Below are 20,812 nucleotides of genomic sequence, written 5' to 3'. Positions count from 1 at the left end.
CTGCTGAGGGCAATGAGAATGCAAGTATGGTGACTGCTTGCTGGATATATAACATTTCATTTAGCTGTGCTTTGCTTTGGTCCATGATAGAATTTTGCAGGAACTGATGAATGATTTTGACTGAAGTGATTTAATAAACACAGTGTTTGGGTGGAACTAAAAGTTAATAATTCTTTCATCTTCCTCCTGGTTTCCCCCCTTCTAGCACTGGAAGGCAACATAACCTGTACTGTAGATCTAACTTAGATGAAGGCTTTAGTAAATTTAAGTTGAGTTCACCTTCCTCAGTATGCTAGAGGTGGCTATCACAGTGAATTTTTGCTAGGTCCATGATCTTGTAGTGGAGGTGAGTTAAGTTACACAGCACAGCTTATCTTATTTATCTTCACAGTGAAAGCTAAAGAAATTACAAATAATTTTATGACTATACTTACCACACCTAGATTTTTTTCATTTCCTACTCTAACTGTTCTCATCTTGACAATCTTTCCATATACTGTTGTCATCAAATAGCAAGAAGGCTATGGTGAAGCTTTCTCCTTTTTAAACAACCCCCCTATCTGATCACCCTCCCAAAAATAGCGCAAGTCATACAAAACAAGTGGAGCTGTGGACCCTGTCTTGGAGAGCATGCATGAGTAATTAAATAATATGCCCTTCTGTCACCATTTTTACAGGGAGGGGGATTAAAATCTGTGTTCACAGGCTGAGAGCAGGTGTCTGTGATGAGATCCCATGCTGTGACATGCATGCAGCACATTCTTACATGAAAAGCCCTGGCTGATGAAATGACCACAGGAAGACAACATGGAACCCTCCCAGCACGATCAGAGGAAGCTTAATTAAGGTCTGTGGTTAATTTTAAAGCGAGCGTGTGCCTGCTTCAGAAGAGCATTAAGAAAACTGAAAACATGGCTATTTTTAATTATATTTTGGTCTTCCCCACATTCCTCAAGTAAACTACTTGCTTCTTGCATAGTCAAATGATACAGTGACTCAGAAGTGAACACACACATCTAGATGGGATTTAATAACTTGTCCACTGTGGTTTTAAGAGTTTGTTTCTTAGTTGTGGACATTTTTTTTTCCTTTGGCAGAAGGCAGCACTGAACCTACAGTTTCAGCATTTATTATATACACAGTTGTTTTCATTGAAATGACAGAACTTAAAGCATAGAGAGACTATGAATTCCCTATCATCTTGTTAGAAACTTCATTAGAGGAAGCAAAATAAAAATTGGTCAAGGCTCAGGAAAAAAAGATGAATGCTTGTGTTAGAATGGTTGGGGGGTTGGGGGAGGGGGGAGTGGGAAGAAAAAAAGACAGTTGTACTGATGGCAGCAGTCCTGTTTCTTGTATTACTGTGCTTTTCCACTATGGAACTTAGAATGCTATCCTGATTTCTGTGCAGCAACTTGAGAAACTCTTTTCATGTGCATGACCATGACTATTGCAGGAGCAGTAAAGCAGAGGTTTAAAAACTGAAGCCACTTGCTCTAGCAATGCAGTGAGTCAGTGATGAAACTGGAAAGTCAAGACTGAAGTGTCTATGTCTATCCTGATGCAGAATATGTGGTGAAAAACTGTATGCTACCTGTATATGGGCTGATGGGGAGACAAAGAAAAGCTGAAGGATTCACAGACACCTTTGCTTTTCTCAGTAGAAGAATTTGTTCTTGCTTCCTGCTCTTGTTTCGTTCTGGGCTGTTGTTCTAGGTGGTTTTTTAGGTGTGTTGTGGGGTTTGGTTTTTTGTTTTGGTCTTTTGTGTTTGTTTGCTGGGTGGGTTGGGGTTTGTTTTTTTTCTTTGGGTATGGTTCTTTTAACCTCAATACAGACTAGGTCCTTCTCAAACATGAATGAAGGCTCGGAGAAATTCATTAGTCAAATTAGACATAAAATAATGAGGGGATGAGAAGGAGGTAGCAAGGGATGGGAAAGGGAGGGAAAGCATGGACAAGGATAGTTAGAGACAATTCTCTACAAGGGTAGCTGATTGGAACAACAGTACAGTACCTTGACTAATGTAGAGCTAATTTAAACTGTATAGGACAAAGCACTTCTAAATATACTATGGGGAACAATCTTTCTATGGTAAATCCATCCCTAATGAAATTCCATTGACTTCAATGGGTTTTCTTCTGGGATAAATTTGGCCTGATAACCTAATAAGTCTTTTCTGTCTCTAATTTCTAAAGACCTTTTGTCAGAAGCATAGCAAGTAACTTCAGACTGGCTTTCAAAAGTGCTGAACATCCAAAATTCCTACTGATGATTCTGGGAATTACAGGTACTCAATACCACTGCAAATTAATGCTGAATTAACTGTTTCATGTTTGCTGTGAGTTTGCATTCTGTACACTGCCATCACATCTGCAAAATAACCCCAAGTTAACCTCCCAAGCCTTCTGAGACAGAAACACCTCACACAAGGCAATACATAGCTTAGCAAAGGCCTCCAGGCAGTAATACAATAAAATTAATCCATAAATACAACAGTAAATTAGAAATTCACAGTATCTGTATTTGCAGGACAATGGGGAATACAAATTTGGGCTGCTTATCTATAGATGGGCCTGCTTTTGCTACCCAGTTTCCAACTGACTGTCCATGGCCTGATTTATTGGATAAATGATGTCCAATGTGTTCACAGTTTTGGTGAACTGTGAAAATTTGTGACTTTTATGACTCTGTAAAAGCAACAGTGATAAATAGTAAGAAATGAATGAATGCATCTTATTATTGCCTTCAGCACAGAATGAGTGACTCTTCATTCTTCAAGTGCTACAGATTCATGTACTTCTAATAAAATCTTTGTGTACCCATTACATTAACAGTGACAGTTACAGTTGTCATCCTTGTGGTGACCAGGACTATCATTTAAAACTCATCAGAAAGGTTCAGGTCAAACACTGAATGTGCTCTTTGGAACATTTTTTCCTTTTCCTGCACTACTGTTGTAAACTCTGCTCTGCTTTGTCTTCCACTTCATGGAAGATGTACATTGTATAGACAATTACAGTGTTTTAGTAATGCCCTTCTGCCCTCAGTCTCTCACTTCCAGTTTTATCTGAGAAAAAAAACCCCAAACAATCAAAGTCCCAACCATTCAGTGAATTGTGCTCTTGTTTCATTCTGAGGGCTGTCTCTGCAAAAAGGATTACTCTTTTATCTCTCTTCTTTTAAAAGCCAGATCTGTTAGATTACTCAATATCTGGTTTTTAAAAGGGCAGTTCCTGGATATCTTAAGGAAATCCATATTGCAACAGGGAAGGAATATAATAGACTGGTTTGGGAGAGGAAAACTCAACATACAATACATTTGGTATCAACTTTTCCCAGAAGGTTGCTTGAGCGTCATAGTTCGCTTACAACCAGAATACAGTGGTGCTGGGCAGACTGCCAGTGCTTGTTATTGTAGTACTGTGTGATCCAGTTCCCTGGTGAAGAAAGAGAGAGAGAGACTTTTCTTTGCTGTTCATAGGTGTCCCACACTTTCCTTCCCGCTCTCTCTGAACACCCTCTCGTTCTTTACATCAAAGCGGTTTGGTGCACGCTACGCTCTGCAGATGTCACGCTACTCGTTTCGCATGTGGTACTTTCACAGTTCAAGAGGACTGACACAGGGCTGTATCGCCTCGCTGCACTGGAGGTTTCAGATGACAGCTCTGCCTGACAGTCTAACAGTAAGGCACCCTGTGATATGCATAGTGATGATGAGTAACACCTTGTCCTCACAACAGAAGTATCTGGGAAGGGAAGCATTCCTAAGAATGGGTGCCAGGCTAAGTTGCATGTCTACACTGAATTTTGCAGTCAGATGTGATCCAGGATAGCTCGGGCTTAATACCATGCTACAGATAGCAGTGTGGCATCTCTAAGTTGTTCAGAGTGCTGGCAGACCTGCTTCATATTAGCCTACAAAACAGTGCACAGACACAGATGAGTTAAGGATCACAGTCTGGCCCTGATCATACAGCAAAAGCAAGTATGGATGAAGGAGGCCTCCCACATTCTCGTATCTATATTCTACCTGGAAATTCATCCAAGAACACTTCAAAATCAGCAAACATGGCATAGAGTTGTTTTAATTCCTCCCCTCCGCATACACACACCTCCTCTTCATGCTGATATGTTGCCTTGAACCCTGAAACTACAGCGCTCTCTGGGAAACACTTACACAGCCTCCATCAGAAGCATGCTGGGCTCCCAAATGTGATAAGAAGCTGATAAAAATGATTGGGGCATTAAAACAGCCTTAGAGGAAGAATTTTTAGCTAAATAGATACCATATGTCCCTTAAAGTGAGCACAGCATGTCCTTGTTCTGCCCTGGCCTGAGCACTCTGAGCCTGTTGCTTTTGTGGTGCCGTCCATGTGTGGACTGGCTGTTGTTCCCAGGACCTGTGGCAACTGTTTATGCAATGTGGACTTTATGAGAAACAGTTTCTGTTGCAGAGATTTAGCTTTTCTTTTTCCCCTTTTCTTTTTTATTTTTAAGGATTAAAGATTAGTAATGAAAACAGCATTTTTGCCTAATACAGACAAATACTGGAGCTCAGCTGAACACTCATATTAGCCTGCAGAGCACATTTCTTTAGGGAAGCCAATGAGGGAAGGAATCCTGAAGAGCTAAAAGCAGCGTACAAATTACCCAAGAGAACTTTCATGTCAATAACAGTCCAAATATTTTCCAAGGGACACAGGCAGTTAGCACACAGCATCGACTGTACAGTTTTAAAATGCATTTTCTTTACCTCCTCATGGACATAGCGGAACAGAGCTTGGATAGATTAACACTACAGACAGTTCATTGAGCTACTATGCAGATACATGGGAAAGAGGGTGAAGACAAGAGTTAGAAGGTGACTTGCTCTGAGAACAACTGAGCAAATTTGAGACTCATGAGATTAAAGCAAGAGTGCAGTTCAGCTAGAGCAAAATCCTGCAGAGAATGAAGGCCCCAAGCACAGAAGAAATATCATACTTCCCCTGAAAGGGTCAGGTAATGATGCCTGCCATGGCACAGTTACACCATCTAGCTAATCTAAGCAAATTCACATGGTATTGTCCAAGTTAATCTGAATATTTGCCCTGGGTGATAGAGATCAGCCTGCCTGAGGTGAGTCACCGGGATACCTAAAGGTAGACAAATAAATGCTCCATGATGGATGTGAGGGCCTTGAGGGCACAAATAGGCCTTAATGGTCATGACCAGTTTAACTTGGGGCCTCCATTCTACCCCTTCCCATGGACCCAAGAGCTCCATTTTAGCTCAGCCTTGACGTCCATCTCTATTTGAGTAAATGTAATGGAGCAGAATGAAACAGAGTGGAATAGAAGAGTTGAGTTGCAAAAGACCTACAATGATCATCACGTCCAACTCTCTAACCACATCAGGGCTGACTAAGTTAAAGCATGTTATCAAGGGCATTGTCCAAATGACTCTTTAACACTGGGACAAGAATGGGACATTGCTTCCCTAGGAAGCCTATTCCACCCTCTTACTAAAGAAATGTATTTTAATGTCAAGTCTCAACCTCTTCTGACACAGCTTTTTATTATTCCCACATGTCCTTGCAATGAATCCCAGGGAAATCAGCACCTTCCTGTCCACTTCCCCGCCTCAGGAAGCTGGAGCAAGCAATGAGGTCACCCCTCAGCCTCCTTCTCTCCAAACTGCAGAACACAGTGTCCTCATCTCTTCACTGTACACACCTTTCAAACTCTTCACTGGCTTTGCTGTCCTCCGCTGGATGCCGTCCAAGGCTCTTAAGGGCCTGTTGAAATTGCAGGGCCCAGAAGTGCACACAGTACTCAAGATGAGGTCATGCCAATGCTGCAGACAGTGGCTAACAAGAGTTCCTGCCTGCTGTTCCTGGCACAGTATCCTGGATGCATCTTGGACCTGTGTGGTAAGTGGCTTATTTTCTGGATGCCTTTCTCAAATATAAAGTATATTTTTTCCCAGCCCTGTCTCTAGTCATATATGTTTTCAATGTGACTGGAGCCCCTGGAGAGTTGCTGAACCTGATTCAGCACTTTCTGTGTCTGAAAGCGGTTGATGGACCATGTCACAACCCCATGGTTCTGCCCAGGGGCGAGGGTGCTGGCTGTGCTGGGGCTTCTCTCAGCTCCTAGATCACCTTCTCTTATGTTTGTTTGGATATTTTGGTTTGGTTTGGCTTTTCCCTTCCACCTCTTCCAATGGAGTTTGCCAATAGCTCGAAAGAAAGTAGCCACCAATTTGCACATAAAGGGGTGCAGTAGTTAGACAATCAGTTCTGTGGCCACATATTTTAGAAAACCAGAAAGGCTTTTATGAGTAGATATCCATGTGGAAGTGACATCACTTTGACCAGTTTGGGTGACTGCAGCATTGGTTGTGCTTTATAAACTAAACTAGTAACAGTGATGTTACTCAGTGTAGTACCTGCTATGCTACCTTTTGATTAAAGCTAAAAAACACAGGTCTTGGGATGGGGTGCAGAAACTGAAACCTGCTAGCCAGTTGACTGTTCATACAAGAAACTCTTCAAATGTTCATAACTATAGGTAGAGAGCTGATAATTGTTCTAATCGATGGCCAACTGAATATGTGCAAGCAGTATGCCCAGCTGGCTAAGAAAGCCAATGGCATCCTGGCTTCTATCAAAAATGCTGTGTCCAGCAGGAGTAGGGAGGTGATTGTCCCCTGGTACTCAGCTCAGGTGAGGCCACATCTTGAGTATTGTGTCCAGTTTTGGACACCTCAACACAGGAGAGATGTGGAGGTGCTGGAGTGAGTGCAGAGGAGGGCAACAAAGCTGTGAAGGGCCTGGAGAATAAATCTTATGAAGAGTGACTGAAGGAGCTGGGGCTGTTTAATTTGGGAAAGAGGAGGCTGAGGGGAGACCTCATTGCTCCCTACAACTACCTGAAAGGACACTGTGAAGAGGCTGGTGCTGGTCTCCTGTTACAGGTGATTAGTGAAAGAAGAAAAGGGAATGGCCTCAAGCTAAGACTGGGTAGAATTAGACTGGACATTAGGAAAAAAAATTTCACAGGAAGAGTGGTCAGGCATTGGAATGTGCTGCCCAGAGAGTGGTTGAGCCACCAACTCTGGATGTGTTTAAATGTCATTTATATGTGGTGCTTTGGAATACAGTTTAGGGCTGAACTTTGTAGAGTAGGGTAATCAGTTGGACTTGATGCTCCTGAGGGTCTTTTCCAACCTGAATGAATGTTTCTGTGATAAGAGGTAAAATTCAGTTCTGTTATTTAAAATGTTCAGGATCAGACCCTAGTGAGCACCTTTCTTCCTCTTGTGGAAATGAAACCTCTTTGGGTGCTTCAGCTTAGCCTTTTGAGCAGGTTAGAAGGGTTGATCTTGGGATGTGGTCTATTTTCATTACATGTGTTATGCAGATTTCCTTAAAAAGGAGTCTTATGTCTTAGCCAGGAAGATAAATAATGAGAAAACATCTGCTATTTAAGCTCTGGACTGACCTATAAATCTTAATGATGAATGCGATCCCAGAAGCAGAAATCATCTACAGATTGCAAAATTTCCTCACTCTCTCTCTTTGGTTTTCCTTTTATTCTCACTGTTGGTTTTGTTTGGTTTTTCTCTACACAGTTTTGTTGTTCCTTTAATTCTTGGTAATTTGGGAGCCCAAGTGTTTGGGTTGTTTTCTCCTCGCTGCTTCATTATAACTGATAGGAGCTGCTGAGAGGAGGGCATGGCAACCATAATAACACAAGAGGGATGGAACAGACAGCCCCTACAAGGAGTTGACAGGCAGAGAATAATGACAGAGTAGAGGATGGATAACTAATAGTTTGGATGATTTACTCATGATTTACTCTTGAAAAGCTCTGGAGGGTGGGATGCTTCTTTCCCTGTTTATTTCAACCTCACATGCTGAAGAAATGAGTCTGCATAGCTGCTTTAATCCTTTGCTGCATTTTCTCCTACTAGGGGATGGGAATCTGGGAATCTGCTTCTCTCTTCAGTGCTTCCCTCTGCTCTGCCTCCCAAAGACAAGACTGCCGTTAAGAATAACAAGAAATTTCTCTCTCCCTTTGCCTCTAGAGCTGCAACAGAACAGGCTTTGTGAACATTTAAAACAACTGTATCGGTGATGACCAGAAAATGAAAGGGGCTAGATTTCAAAGTGCTACAGGGAATGTCAGGTTCAGTATTCAGAGAAAGATGTTAGTGTTGGGCATGACTCACCTGCAGCATGAGCAAAGATAAGGAAAGTATCATCTGGAATTTGCCTGAGATGCTGAATAGAACTGGAGGGCCTCTCACCCAGCGAGTCATTCTGTTATCTGTTTATTGCAAGGTCAGGCTAATTTTATTCTCCATTTCATGTTGCTTTAATCTAAACATTCGAAGAGATGATGTTGGGGTAGAAGTCTCAAGAGACTGTGAGCAACATATGGAACATTTCTCTTGATAAATCATAGAACCATCTGCCTGCAAGTGGGCAGGGATGGAGTAAATCTTCTCCCAAAGCTGTTATGAGATCTTTGCATCCCATGAGTCAGTATCCTTGGCCTGCAATTTCACAGACAGGTTTGTGGGTGAGATGCCTATGCAAATTATTCCCTTACCTGTCCCAGAATGGGACAGGGGGGACAAGTAAACTGGATTGGAAACCAAACAATCTTCTGGGAGTAGTGTTTTCAGGGCAAAAATTACCCCACTCTGACTTACACCAGAGAGGCATGACTGAGGTTCAGGAGTGGCAGGGCTGGCGCTATTCAGTCACACAAGCAGATTAAAAATAAGATAGTGTTTTATGGTTGAAACAGCAATTCAGGGAGTGAGAGCTAAAATTAAACACATGGTGATACTCACTTTTGTTGTTTTCTGTGCCCTGAATGCCATCTGCTTGAAAATCAGGTGAATCCGAGTGTTATTCTGAAGGACTCATTACATCAAACTTTTCTTAACGTGCCACAAAGAATTTTATCTAAAATAGGAAATAAATAGGAGTCTAATAAGTAAATGCAGAAAAGACTGCAAACTGATCAGTGATCAGAGGAGGGTGAATTTTTTTGACTGACATTTGGAGTAAAGCAGTGCTGCGTGTTCAATTACAGGTTTAAGACTGCCACAATTGACAGATTAAAGGTGTTCGCCCTAATCCAAAATTATACTTTCCCCAGTTAAATTGACCATTGTGTCAGCTTCAATTTGTTCAGATACGTCACCCACAGTGACTGATTGGACTGATTCACTTGCACACTCTTTGACAAGGTCCCTGGTTTGTGTTCACTCCTTACTCTTGCTATTTCCCTTGTCAGACAGATACTCTAGAGGCATTTCCATTATCTCCCATGTAGCTGTACCTCAAAAATGTACTGGACTGGAAAGAAAAATCCTCAGGCCAATTATTCTGACATAAACTCTACTTATCAGAAAGCACTAGAATATGAAGCGTACGTTAAAATAGCTCAAAAATAGGACACATACACACATACACACACACATACACCCCAGGCAGACACCTAAGCAATGCTGTGCTTAGGAGGCTCTGCCATGGCTGAGAGTGGATGAACATTTTCAAATAAGAAACAACCCCACAGGTTACCCCATCATGGAGATTGCAACAGACTTTCTCTGAATGGAAGTACTTTAATTTAAAGCAAAACCAACCTATTGTTTGCACAGAACTGCCCTGGGGGCTTGGTTGGTTGGCTGGTCTTTGGTTGGTTTTGGTTTTGTTCTGTTGTTCTTTTTGTTAGAAGGAGAAGTGGCATCCTGCTTAGAGAACAGTTACCCTGCAATCTTTCTGACAGTCTGAAAAAGGAATTAAACAGTGTTTACAGATTTCTGGAGAACCACGCTGGTGCTGTTGCTCTTTGGGTGAGGAGACAGGGAAGATGACATGAGCTTTATTTCTTTTCCATTAGCACCTGCTCTTCTGTGCTGGGTTGAGGCAGCCCCCTTCCCCACCACTGGCAAAATAACAACTCAGACAAACGGATTGCAAAGGTGATGGAAAGTTTAAATAGAAAGCAGTGAATGTTTACAGAAAGCCAGAAGTGCAGTGACAACAAACCCAGAGACATCCCATCCCCACCTGAGAGTACAAGCAGGACCCCCAGGGCTCCTTCTTCCCCCCCCACTGCTAGGGTAGTCTCATCTGGCCAGATCTGAGACTGCCCATCCCCCACATGGCCTTGGGCCTACCCAGGCCCAAAGCCAGGAGACATCTCCCCCAGTTACCAGCTGACAGAGGAGGAAGAAAGAGGAAGTGCTAGACCCCGCACTGGATCTTATAGTGGTGCAAAGAATTGTGGTAAGAAATACGTCATTTCCTATGTCCACCCCCCTGGACTGGACTTCTGGACATAGGAAGTAAACACAGCAGGGGGCACCCAGCTCAAAGTGCAACATCTTCTCTTAAGCATGAAGATGTGAAGTAGCATTCAGGTCAGTGTGAGTGAGTTTTAGCTAGCCAAATTCAGGTGGGCTCTCCCTTGTGAGCCAGACTGAATGTGTATCACATCCCACTGGGCAAGGTACTCATAAGATAACATCATGGAGAGCTTTTTGAGAGCTCTTAGTGGTGTACCCTAATTTTCCACACCAGTAAGGCAGTCCTGCAGAGAGCAACATAACAGTGAGGGGGAGTGGCACCTGGGCTACAGGTGTGCAGCAATTCCACCAGAGTCATCAAAATCATGGAAATTCAAAAAGGGTGAATTTCCTTCATCTCATCTCCCTTGAGTGTCATGTGAAAAAAAGTATGCTCTACATACCAGCAGTGTATTTTGGTGTGACTGACACTCAAGCCCCCAGCTGATTCTTTCTAAAACTTCACTTGAATTTTATTTCAAGGTGAAGTAGATGAGTGTATAATTGTTTTCATTGTCCTCTTAGATTCTTTTGCATCTTTGCTGGTGTTTGGAATTTTTTTTTTCTGTTATTTTATTCCTTGAAGTTATTAATAGACATAAAAATAAGTATTTTTGATCAGGCTACAAGTACACAAAAATGTCCACTCTTATCTATCTCTGTAATCCATCTGTCAAAAGTTTCATGCACAGCCCTTTCACAGGCACTGTAGTAGATAACATTTAAAAGAGCTTTTGCAGCCAGAACAAACATTACTTGCCTATCCACCAAAAAAAACCCCTTGTACTAAAGCTGAAGGTTTTTTCCCCTCTGCTTGCAATAGCAGTTTTGAGTAGGATGCATGCACAGGTTCAGCGTAGCTGACAGTGGCATGCTACAGAGGTTTACGTAGCAGGACATTAAGAACCGGTGTCTTATCAGTGCTAGGAAATCATTTACTTCACATTCTGGAGACTCACATAGTTAAAATACTTCTATCCTGCAGGGCATTTGTAGAATGTTCATCATTCTGTCAACATTTTGCCCTAATTTTTATATATCCCCTGAAAGACACAGAGTAAAATTGCTGGAATTTGATTTGCAATGAAGTTTTGAAGCATAGAGTACGGGAAGAAAACACACTGTCTTTGTAAGGTTTTTAAGCAACTCTAACACCTCAGAGAATTGGTGGATGTTTGAACTTTGGCACACATATTATCCTCAACCACAGCCATGCTTTGGGGCATCCAGAAGCAGGCCTGTGGTTTTTTTCAGTCTTCTGAGAGCTAGAAAATGAGCAGTGCTCCATACTAAGACCTTGATATGAACTGGGAAGCTGCTCTGATGGAGCCAGCAGGGCCCTTTTGCCAGCATCCCCTGGCAGGGATGTGTGGCCAGAGCACCAGGAACAAGCAGCACAGTGCGATGCAGCAACAGCAGCTACACTGCACGTGTCGTGTCTGCTGCTCCAGCGGTAGGTCACCACTGCGGGCGCAGCACGAGGCTGTTGCAGATCATCACATAATATCTTTGGTTGGAAGAGACCTTCAAGATCATCTAGTCCAACCTTTGACCCAGCAAAGTCACCACTAAACTATATCCCTAAGCACCAGGTCCATATGCCATTTAAATAACTCCAGCATGTCGATCCAGCCTGTCCAGAACCCTTTGCAGAACCTTCCTACACTTAAGCAGACCAACGCTCCCACCCAATTTAGCATCACCTGCAAACATTGTAAGCCAAGTCAAGTCCTTCCCACCTCTCAGATCAACATGCTAGTACAGGATTTGCTGCTTCTCACCCCTTTGATGCTGCTGCTGTAATCCTTGGATTAAAATAGGGCCAAGAACTGATCCTTGGAGACTGGCACTCATAGTTCCTCACCTAAGTGACTCCTGCTGCTCTTGTATTTGCTGGTGCCAACACACTCACTTCAAGGTTGCCGGCTTATATTCATGGGGCAAGTAGTGACTTAAACCTTAGAGTTTCCTGACTCCCTGCTGCTTGTTCTTGCAACATCTATGTTGTTAGAGCATTTGCTGTAAAACCAGAACGGTGTATAAATTTGAGAATCATACCTATAAACCAGCAAGCAGCATAGCTGACAGTGAAGGAAAATGCAGGGGCTTACATGTAGAGAGAATACATTCTATTAACTAAATACAAGCATACATTTTCTTGGGTTTTGTCTTTTGGAATGAGAACAAAGGGGACAAATCAACAGAACAGGGATACCCCAGTGAAACTTCACTGAAGTCAGTAGAATTACACCAGGGATACATTTGGCTGATTCTTTTGCTAACGGCTGTATGAAAGCCTTAATATAGAGTTTCTGCATGTGTGAAGCGTATGCCAAGACAAATGCAATGTGCTAAATGGAACCTCTTGATTTATTTAAATAAAAAATATGTTACAAAAAAACAGTGGATAATTGGAGTGGAATGGATCCAGACTGGAATCGTCTGTCTCATGTCTCCAGAGTGTCTGAGAGAGGAATATCTTACTTGTATACTTAAGCAGCATAGGATATGCAGATAGGAGACAATTTCTTGAAACTGCTAAGATCCACCAAGGGACTCAGTGCTCTTTGGAAGACAAAGGCTGTAATCAGATGTAAAACGGCACTTTTGGCTGCAGCTGATATGGACTAAGGGATTACCAAATGCAGCCTGTTCTCAGCTGTTCATCAGTTATCTTCCTCATAGGCATTTGCCTCCCTCCTCCCTTCCATTTCAATTTTGCCAGCATCACTGTCACTCCCCAGCTGGGCAAAATAGTCTAAGTATTAAAAAATAAAATAAAAAAGAAGAAGAAGTAGAAGCCAAATCCAAACCAACAAAAAACCCTATCAAAAATGCTAAGGCTAAACATGCTTGTTTTACCTTAATTGGGTATAAATGCCTGGAGATATACTAAGGATGTGGTAAAAAAACACCTGGGGCTGAGCTAGAAGAGGCAGTATCTTGGTGTGGATCAGCAGCAGCCTGAACAGTATCTCTGAGAGCAGTCTAACTTCATTGTTTGAAAATCACAGACCTCATTACCACCTCTAGTTGCCTGATAACTGTGGAGGTGCCTAGAGCACTCTTCTGCTTGTGCTGGCCGGCATTTGAGCCATGTAACTGTTGAGCTGCTCAGAGATCAAATCAAACCCATCAAATGTGTGATGGGTTGCTCTAGCCTTGGGTTTCCCCTGCCTTTAGTACTTGGTATGCCCAACCAGCAGGTGCTCCTGGAACACACCTAACTTGTACTTGAGGGCTAATGCTGGGAAGAGGAAAGGGAAGAAGTAATCATTTGTTTAATAACTTCAGTGTCATGGGCTGAGTTGAATCTGCAGATGATATTCAATACCATGCTGCCCTCATGACAGGTCTGAAATGAAAGTGCTGGCTGGAGCAAAGTATCATGGGGCTTGAAGTTCAGACTGTTAATATCACAGGCTTCCTTTTCCAGTTGCTGCCTCCAGTTTCCACATTTGGGGTGTTGGTCTTTTCCACTGTGCTGGCTACTGTGTGCTTGGGGATAGGAAAACCATTTTACCACTTCTGCTTCTGCTGCTGCTTTTGTTTTTGCTAAGAGTGTATCATCTCTCAGTAAATTCCTTATCTCAACCTAGGGATTTTGTATTACTTTCCCTCCCATATGCATGTGGGGCAGGCAGGGCTCACTTATGAGAGCAGGCTGTGTTAACCCAGGACACTTCAGATATGACAGACCCAATTTTGAAGGAACACTAAAAGGAGATCTGGTGCTCCCATGTGCACTGTTGGAAATGGTGCACAGAAGCTTCCTCAAGACATGAAGCTGTTCTGTTTAGCTTGAAATAATTATGCTAGTGCCTCTAGGAGGAGGTCAGAGTAATTGTAAAAGCTAATGCCCATATTAGCAGCACATCAGGTACATTGAATAGCTGCAGCTTCCGTGAAGGAGCACTACGGAATAAAAATCCTCAGTAAAGTTCTCTGCCACAATATGTCACTGCTAGGCATAACAGAGGAACCTTTTTTGTCTACATATGCACGCACAGCCTGTGGCAGACTATTTTAATTTTAAGGGACTGTCTTTGATAAGAAACAACCAGCAAGGGGAGAGTGAGAAATTGGAAAGACACTAAAGCACTCTGGGAAATTCCATCAAGTCCCTGGATATATGTCATCTTACATGTTGAGAAGTGGGATGCTACAGCACTGGAGGAGTTATCTTGTTTACATGAGCAGTGCAGTATTGCTGTGTTTGGAGAAAAATGCCTGCTAGAAGAGCAAGAGTGAGTGACAGTGCTTAACATAAAGGTATTGGGATGGGAAAAATACTAAAATACTGTCCACGGAAAGAACCAAGGTGAGATTTTCAGAACTAGTCTTAAAAAGCTGACACTCAAGTCTCCCTCATTTCTAGGGGGAAAATGGTATCCAAATTGGACACCTTTGAAAATGCCTCGACTTTTTTTTTTTTTTTCCCAAAGAGATGTAAATTCCTGTTAATTGGTTTGTATTCTTCAGCTGTTTAAGCACTTTAGAAAATGTCAACCATGAGTCAACAAAGATGTGCTAATCAATTACATCAGTGAGTTTAACATTAGCATCCTAGTACTAAATTAATTCCTCAAGGTTTAGTATAGGGCTTCTAAAAGAAGCTGTCTCCTGCTAGCTGGGGTTATATGAAAAATAGTAGCAACCCTAATGATAACAAATCAAAATGCAGTGCAAATAGGCTGACTTTGACATCCTGAAGCTTGAATACTGAAATGAGAAACAGTAATATACTTTCACAGTCTGATCCAGTGTCCACAAAAGTCAGACAAATTTTTTCTGACGACTCCAACAAGTCTTGACTCATGCTTTTAATATGGCTTTTTTTCCACCCTATTTAATGTCTGACCTCATACAATTTTGTTCCTGTAACAAAACTCTTAGGGAATCTCATTCTGTCCAGTACCTGATTTCTGCCTAATTTCTTAGAAATCACAAGGTCGTTTGCTAGCACAGCTGAACTTGGAACAAAGCCTAAAGGCTGGTGACTATGTAGCTTGTTTAAACACATAGATATCTAGCCATTAAGGTTTTATAGATTACAGGATTCATTGTTCTTTGGCTAATACTATGCAACTCTGGTGACAGGGTGAAAGGTGACCACTGTAGTTACAGTTTGTGAGACACAAGAGTTATGCATACTTTAATACTGGTTGATAGTAGGCTGAGCATGAGCCAGCAGAGTGCCCAGGTGGCCAAGAAGGCCAATGGCATCCTGGCCTGTATCAGGAACAGTGTGGCCAGCAGGAGCAGGGAGTTCATTCTGCCCCTATACTCAGCACTGGTCAGGCCACACCTTGAGTACTGTGTCCAGTTCTAGGCCACTCAGTTTAGGAAAGATGTTGACTTCCTGGAAGATGTCCAGAGAAGGGCAACAAAGCTGGGGAGGGGTTTGAAACACAAGCCCTATTGAGGAGAGGCTGAGGGAGCTGGGTTGCTTAGCCTGGAGAAGAGGAGACTCAGGGGAGACCTTAGTGCTGTCTATAACTACCTGAAGGGAGGTTGTAGTCAGGCGCAGGTTGGTCTCTTCTCCCAGGCAGCCAGCACCAAAACAAGAGGACACAGTCTCAAGCTGCACCAGGGGAGGTTTAGGCTGGAGGTTAGGAGGAAATTCGTCATACAAAGAGTGATTGGCCATTGGAACGTGCTGCCCAGGAAGGTGGTGGAGTCACCATCACTGAAGGTGTTTAGGAAGAGACTGGGAGTGCTTGGTGCCATGGTTTAGTTGACTAGATAGTGTTGGATGATAGGTTGGACTCAATGATCTCAAAGGTCTTTTCCAACCTGGTCTGGTCTATTCTATTCTATTCTATTCTATTCTATTCTATTCTATTCTATTCTATTCTATTCTATTCTATTCTATTCTATTCTATAACACTAAAGCATGGTGCAGAATCAGACCTCTAATAACTTCTGCTGTTGGGAGCCTGCCCTGCAAAAAAGCTCATCCATTGAAGGGGACCACATTGCAGTCCCGCTGCTAATGTGCTGTACTGGGCACTTGGAGCTGTGTACTTTACTCCTGGCCAACAAACAAGATTGTATGAATTACTAGCACTCTGGTAGCCTCTATTTCCTTGCATTTAAAGGAAGAAAATGTTTTTATGTTGGTTTTGTTGTTTTTTTCTTCACAAAACTCTTTGGTGGGTGCATGCTTTATTTGATTAGGGCCAGCTTGCTTATTGTTACTCAGACAGCAAGAAAAATCCAATGACATGAGACTTTTTTAAACAGTGACATTAATTTGTTGATAGCATGTTCTGCATGGGTACTGCAACAAACTGAGAACCACATCTCTCTTTGAACCTCACTTTCTTCCTGCATGCAGAGTTTTTCAATTTCACAGCGCACCACTGATTCCAGAGTTGGGGGCGGGCAGAGGGGAGAAGAGAAGTGATGATTTTGGCAGTGACACCATTATGATTTGCTAAAATAGCAGCTTGGCAAATCTGGTTTCTCAAATATCTCATGTTTTGTTAATTACTGACAGCTTTGTTTTTCACTGAACGTGAAACAATGTGGAGAAATGGGCAAATGTGGCCCTTTACTCACCGCTGCCCGGCTGAGCTTGGCAGGTGGGAGCAAGCTGACTCCAAGAAGAGGCCCAGGCAGCACTTGCTGCCTTGGTTCACAAGGCTCCTCAGATAGATGTGAAGGGAGAGGTCCTGGGATCCAGCTATAGGATGCCCAAAAGAGGCTTCTTCCACCCTGTCCATTCTGGGACAGTAGGGGAATTGAAATCTTGCCAAAAGAGAATATGAAGCAGGGTGCTCAGCCCCTAGGGTTTCCTGGTGAAGTACCCATTTCCACAGACACAGTTTGATACAAGTAAACATGAGGCATGGGATGGCTTGAGTGAACTCAGTTCTGTCCTATATGGAGAATTGTGGGGATCTGGCCACTCTAGCCCACCAGCACCTCTTCAGGGGGCAGTGCATTTACCCAGGAATACTTCAGGGATTGGTGGAGTCAGTCACCTACCCATGTTTATTCAGACTAGGGCCCACATCTCATGAAAAACAGAAAAGTGTGAGATGGATGTCTGAAGTGTGGGCCACAGTAGATACCTCACTTGCATTTCATCTGTCAGCACTTCCTGGCAAATGTGGAGCAATCTCCACAAACTTGGATCTCTACTTTCGTTGAGCGATGTCCAGTTGCCCTGGGTCAACTCACACGGGGCCTCATTGGGAAAGCTTTAAAGCATCACTTGGGGCTGGGATCTCCTAGGCAGAAACATGGGAAGTTTGTATGAGCATGTACCTGTTTTGTAGCTCCTGCCCTTTCTACTCCTCTCCCAGTGAGCACAATGGGACTCTGGTACAAAAGGAAATGAGAACATAAGAAAGTGGAAAATTCAAATCTAATGGAAAACAGATGATTTCTTATGCATGCATGTAACTAATCTATTCACTGCTCCAGGAGATCTCTCGGGGGCCAATAACATAGGAGATTATTTTTTTTAAAGGACCTGATATCTACTGAGATAACAAAAATATCTAACCAGGTTAACAGATTTGACAAAAGAAACTCTTCAGCTTCAAGGTTTATACATGTTTCTAATGAGTGGAGAATAGGATAAAAATATTCCTGGGCACCAGTGTTCCTAAGGATGCTCCTGTGGTGATAAGACACTGGACTAGCAATATTGCTGTCCATGTAAAGCTATCTGTGCATAACTGTGCTCCTAATGATCCCATGGCCACTCATTTTTTGACCTGTGTTTATTGTGTTGGTTAGACGTCACATCCACTTTTTGTCTCTGCATTAGCATAGCTCATCAGGTGCTCTGTGTGTGTGTGTGTTTGAATATGCACAACACACAGCCATAATTACACAGAAGTCCTTTGGTGTCACTTTTCCCAGAGCAGTGTAACACTTTGCATATGAAATGAATCTTTATTGAAATAATGTTACAGAGATATTTTTTCCCCCAATATTTTTTCCCCCTTTCTACTAATACATAAGAGAAATGGAAACAGTGAGTCAGAGTATAACTGTAATCAGGTGGCATGAAGAGAAATCAAATTTCAGAAATGCTGAGCTTTGTGTCTTAGTGCAGGAGGAAGTCTGCAGGCTTGGGCTGTGTAACACACATCACAGATCTGGCATTGAAGACTGACAAACAGTTTGGAGAAGCAGTGTCTTAGTCTTGATTGGCCAAAATGCTCTGGGAAATCGAGCTGTACAGTGAAAGCAGAGCACTAGGAATACAGGCTGCTAACTTTGTTTCTTCCATAAACTCATTGCTTGACCTTCAGGACATCAGAAGGACAGGTCAAGACAAGGACAAGAGTGATTTAGAGCTGGTTTTCCATCACCAGGCTGTCCTTCTTCAACAAGCACTTCTCTGTCTTGCTATCCATCAGGATCTCTTTTCCTCCAAGGCGGGGGGAAATAGTGCCCTATGAAGGCATTATGAATTATGAAGTCCAAGCCCCAGTCCCAGAAAATAAACTTCCTTTAGTTAGAATAAACCAAACCAGGTTGGAAGAGACCTTCAAGATCATTGTGTCCAACCCATCAACCCATCCAACCCACTCAAACAACTAACCCATGGCACCAAGCACCCCATCAAGTCTCCTCCTGAACACCTCCAATGATGGCAACTCCACCACCTCCTTGGGCAGCCCATTCCAATGGGCAATCACTCTCTCTGTATAGAACTTCTTCCTAACATCCAACCTGAACCCCCCTTGGCACAGCCTGAGACTGTGATGCCACTGAGGAGGCTTCTTTTGTACACAATGCAGAGGAACAAATATTACTCTGTGAATTTAAGATTTTGCTGGATGAAGCACTGAATAGTGTTTCTGTTTACAATTCTCTTCCTCAGCTTCCCATCCTCCTCACTCCCTCTGGCTTCCCCCACTGCTGCGTAGAGAAGAAAGGCAGTTCTCTTGCCCCCCTACATGGAGAAACTCCTGACCCCACCACCCAGGGCTCCTCAGGGGGAATCTCACTGCCTGGGGTCAGCTCCACATACCCACCTCTGTGCCTTGGCAGCTCCCCCAGCAGCCTAGGCATGGGCTCTTGCCATGTTTCCCTCTGGCAGATTGTTGCCTTGACCTCTAAACAATGGAACTATATTCAAAGGATGAAGGGATGAATAAAAGAAAAACAAAATTAAGTGAAGGGTGGGATTAAAGCAGAGTCAAAAATAAATAAATTACAGGAGTGCAAAATACAAAGGGCGGTAAAAAAGGAAGGAGTAAAAGAGACAGGGGACTTGAACAGCAGTACTTGAATTTCTTGTGTTTGAGAGGGTTTGTTTTTTAAAGCCACTTGGAAATATGGAGGTGGGTGCTTTATTTTTTTCATCCAGGTGTTGTGTATACATCTTTCCAATTAGAAGAATCTCCTTTATATATTTAGCACTATTTAGAGGGGACTGGGAAGATAAGGCTGCTGTGGAATGCTTCAGGCTAAAGCCGGGTTCTCCAAACTGGCTTTTGTTGCGCCAGTGTGAATCACTTAATAATTCATATTTCAGAATACATTAATGCAAATGATAATTTCAGCTTGCTATTGAATTTTTAAATATGCACTACAAGCAATTTATGTTTCTGTTCATTTTCCCAGGTAAAACTGTTTAGACATTTTTAACATATGCTTGGTTTCGCTCTCCATATATCATCCCATTGTTTTAATTTGGGGTAATTAAAAATTAGGAGCCTCACAAATAATACATGGAGCCCTGTGTTCATGGAAAAATAACATGGAACCGATACTCAGTCTTGTAACTTGAATGAAAGAGGTTTTTTTTCAGTGAGGCTGCAGTGACAAAATAGCTGTGTCCTATGTCTATGCAGATAATCTATAGCTAAATAATAATTACTGTGATTAATCTGCATCTATCTCTTCCTTTAGATCATTAAAGGCTTTTTATTTTTTTCTGGAATTATTTTTAGACTTATAAGGAATATTTGTTGTAGGAAGGACAAATATGTTGTTCCTCTCCTACTGAGCTGGGTAGATAATTAGAAGACTGTAAATCAGAGGTTATTGAAGATTCGCTTTCCTTTTTGTTGTTGTTTCTGAAAACTGTCAGCTTTGACCTTACTCTTCAGAAACCTGGTGGGAGCTCAAGTGGCAGGAGAGCTGCATTGAGACCCACAGCCCAAGCTGGGCTTTGCCCAGGGAAAGGTAATAAGCTCTCTGATTCTTGGATTGCCCCTCACCCCTCCAAGCTCCCCATGGAGCAGAAGCCAGTCCTGCCTGCCCAAGTGAGATTGGTCCAGCAGCATGCCATTTTGTAGGGATATATTTAAAGCAAAGGCTGGGGACAGGGGATGCAGCATCCTGCAGTTTCTTGCTCTTCCATGAACACTGTATTTGACCTATGTGACTTGTTGCAATAAAATAAAATGTCCACACGTTGGGCCTAGTGTTGAGAAGGACATCCTGAGGCCCAGGTGTCCCTTGTCTCTTCCTCACATTTCTGACAGT

The 20,812-nt window shown here is 42.7% G+C and overlaps 1 long non-coding RNA gene across 8 annotated transcripts in view; it reads right to left on the bottom strand.

Moving 5' to 3' along the window:
* LOC137452436 (uncharacterized) overlaps nt 1–20,812 on the bottom strand; it is a 160,396-nt gene that overhangs the window by 95,552 nt on the left and 44,032 nt on the right. For all 8 annotated transcript variants that reach the window (XR_010990082.1, XR_010990085.1, XR_010990086.1 and 5 more), the window contains one exon: nt 8,846–8,960. This is a non-coding gene — a long non-coding RNA (uncharacterized lncRNA). The remainder of the gene's footprint in view (nt 1–8,845; nt 8,961–20,812) is intronic.

This window comes from Melanerpes formicivorus, unplaced genomic scaffold, assembly GCF_026170545.1.
Source record: "Melanerpes formicivorus ecotype bairdi unplaced genomic scaffold, bMelFor1.0.p_v2 SCAF_53, whole genome shotgun sequence".
NCBI lineage: Eukaryota > Metazoa > Chordata > Aves > Piciformes > Picidae > Melanerpes > Melanerpes formicivorus.
This window is presented reverse-complemented; position numbering and strand designations above follow the sequence as displayed.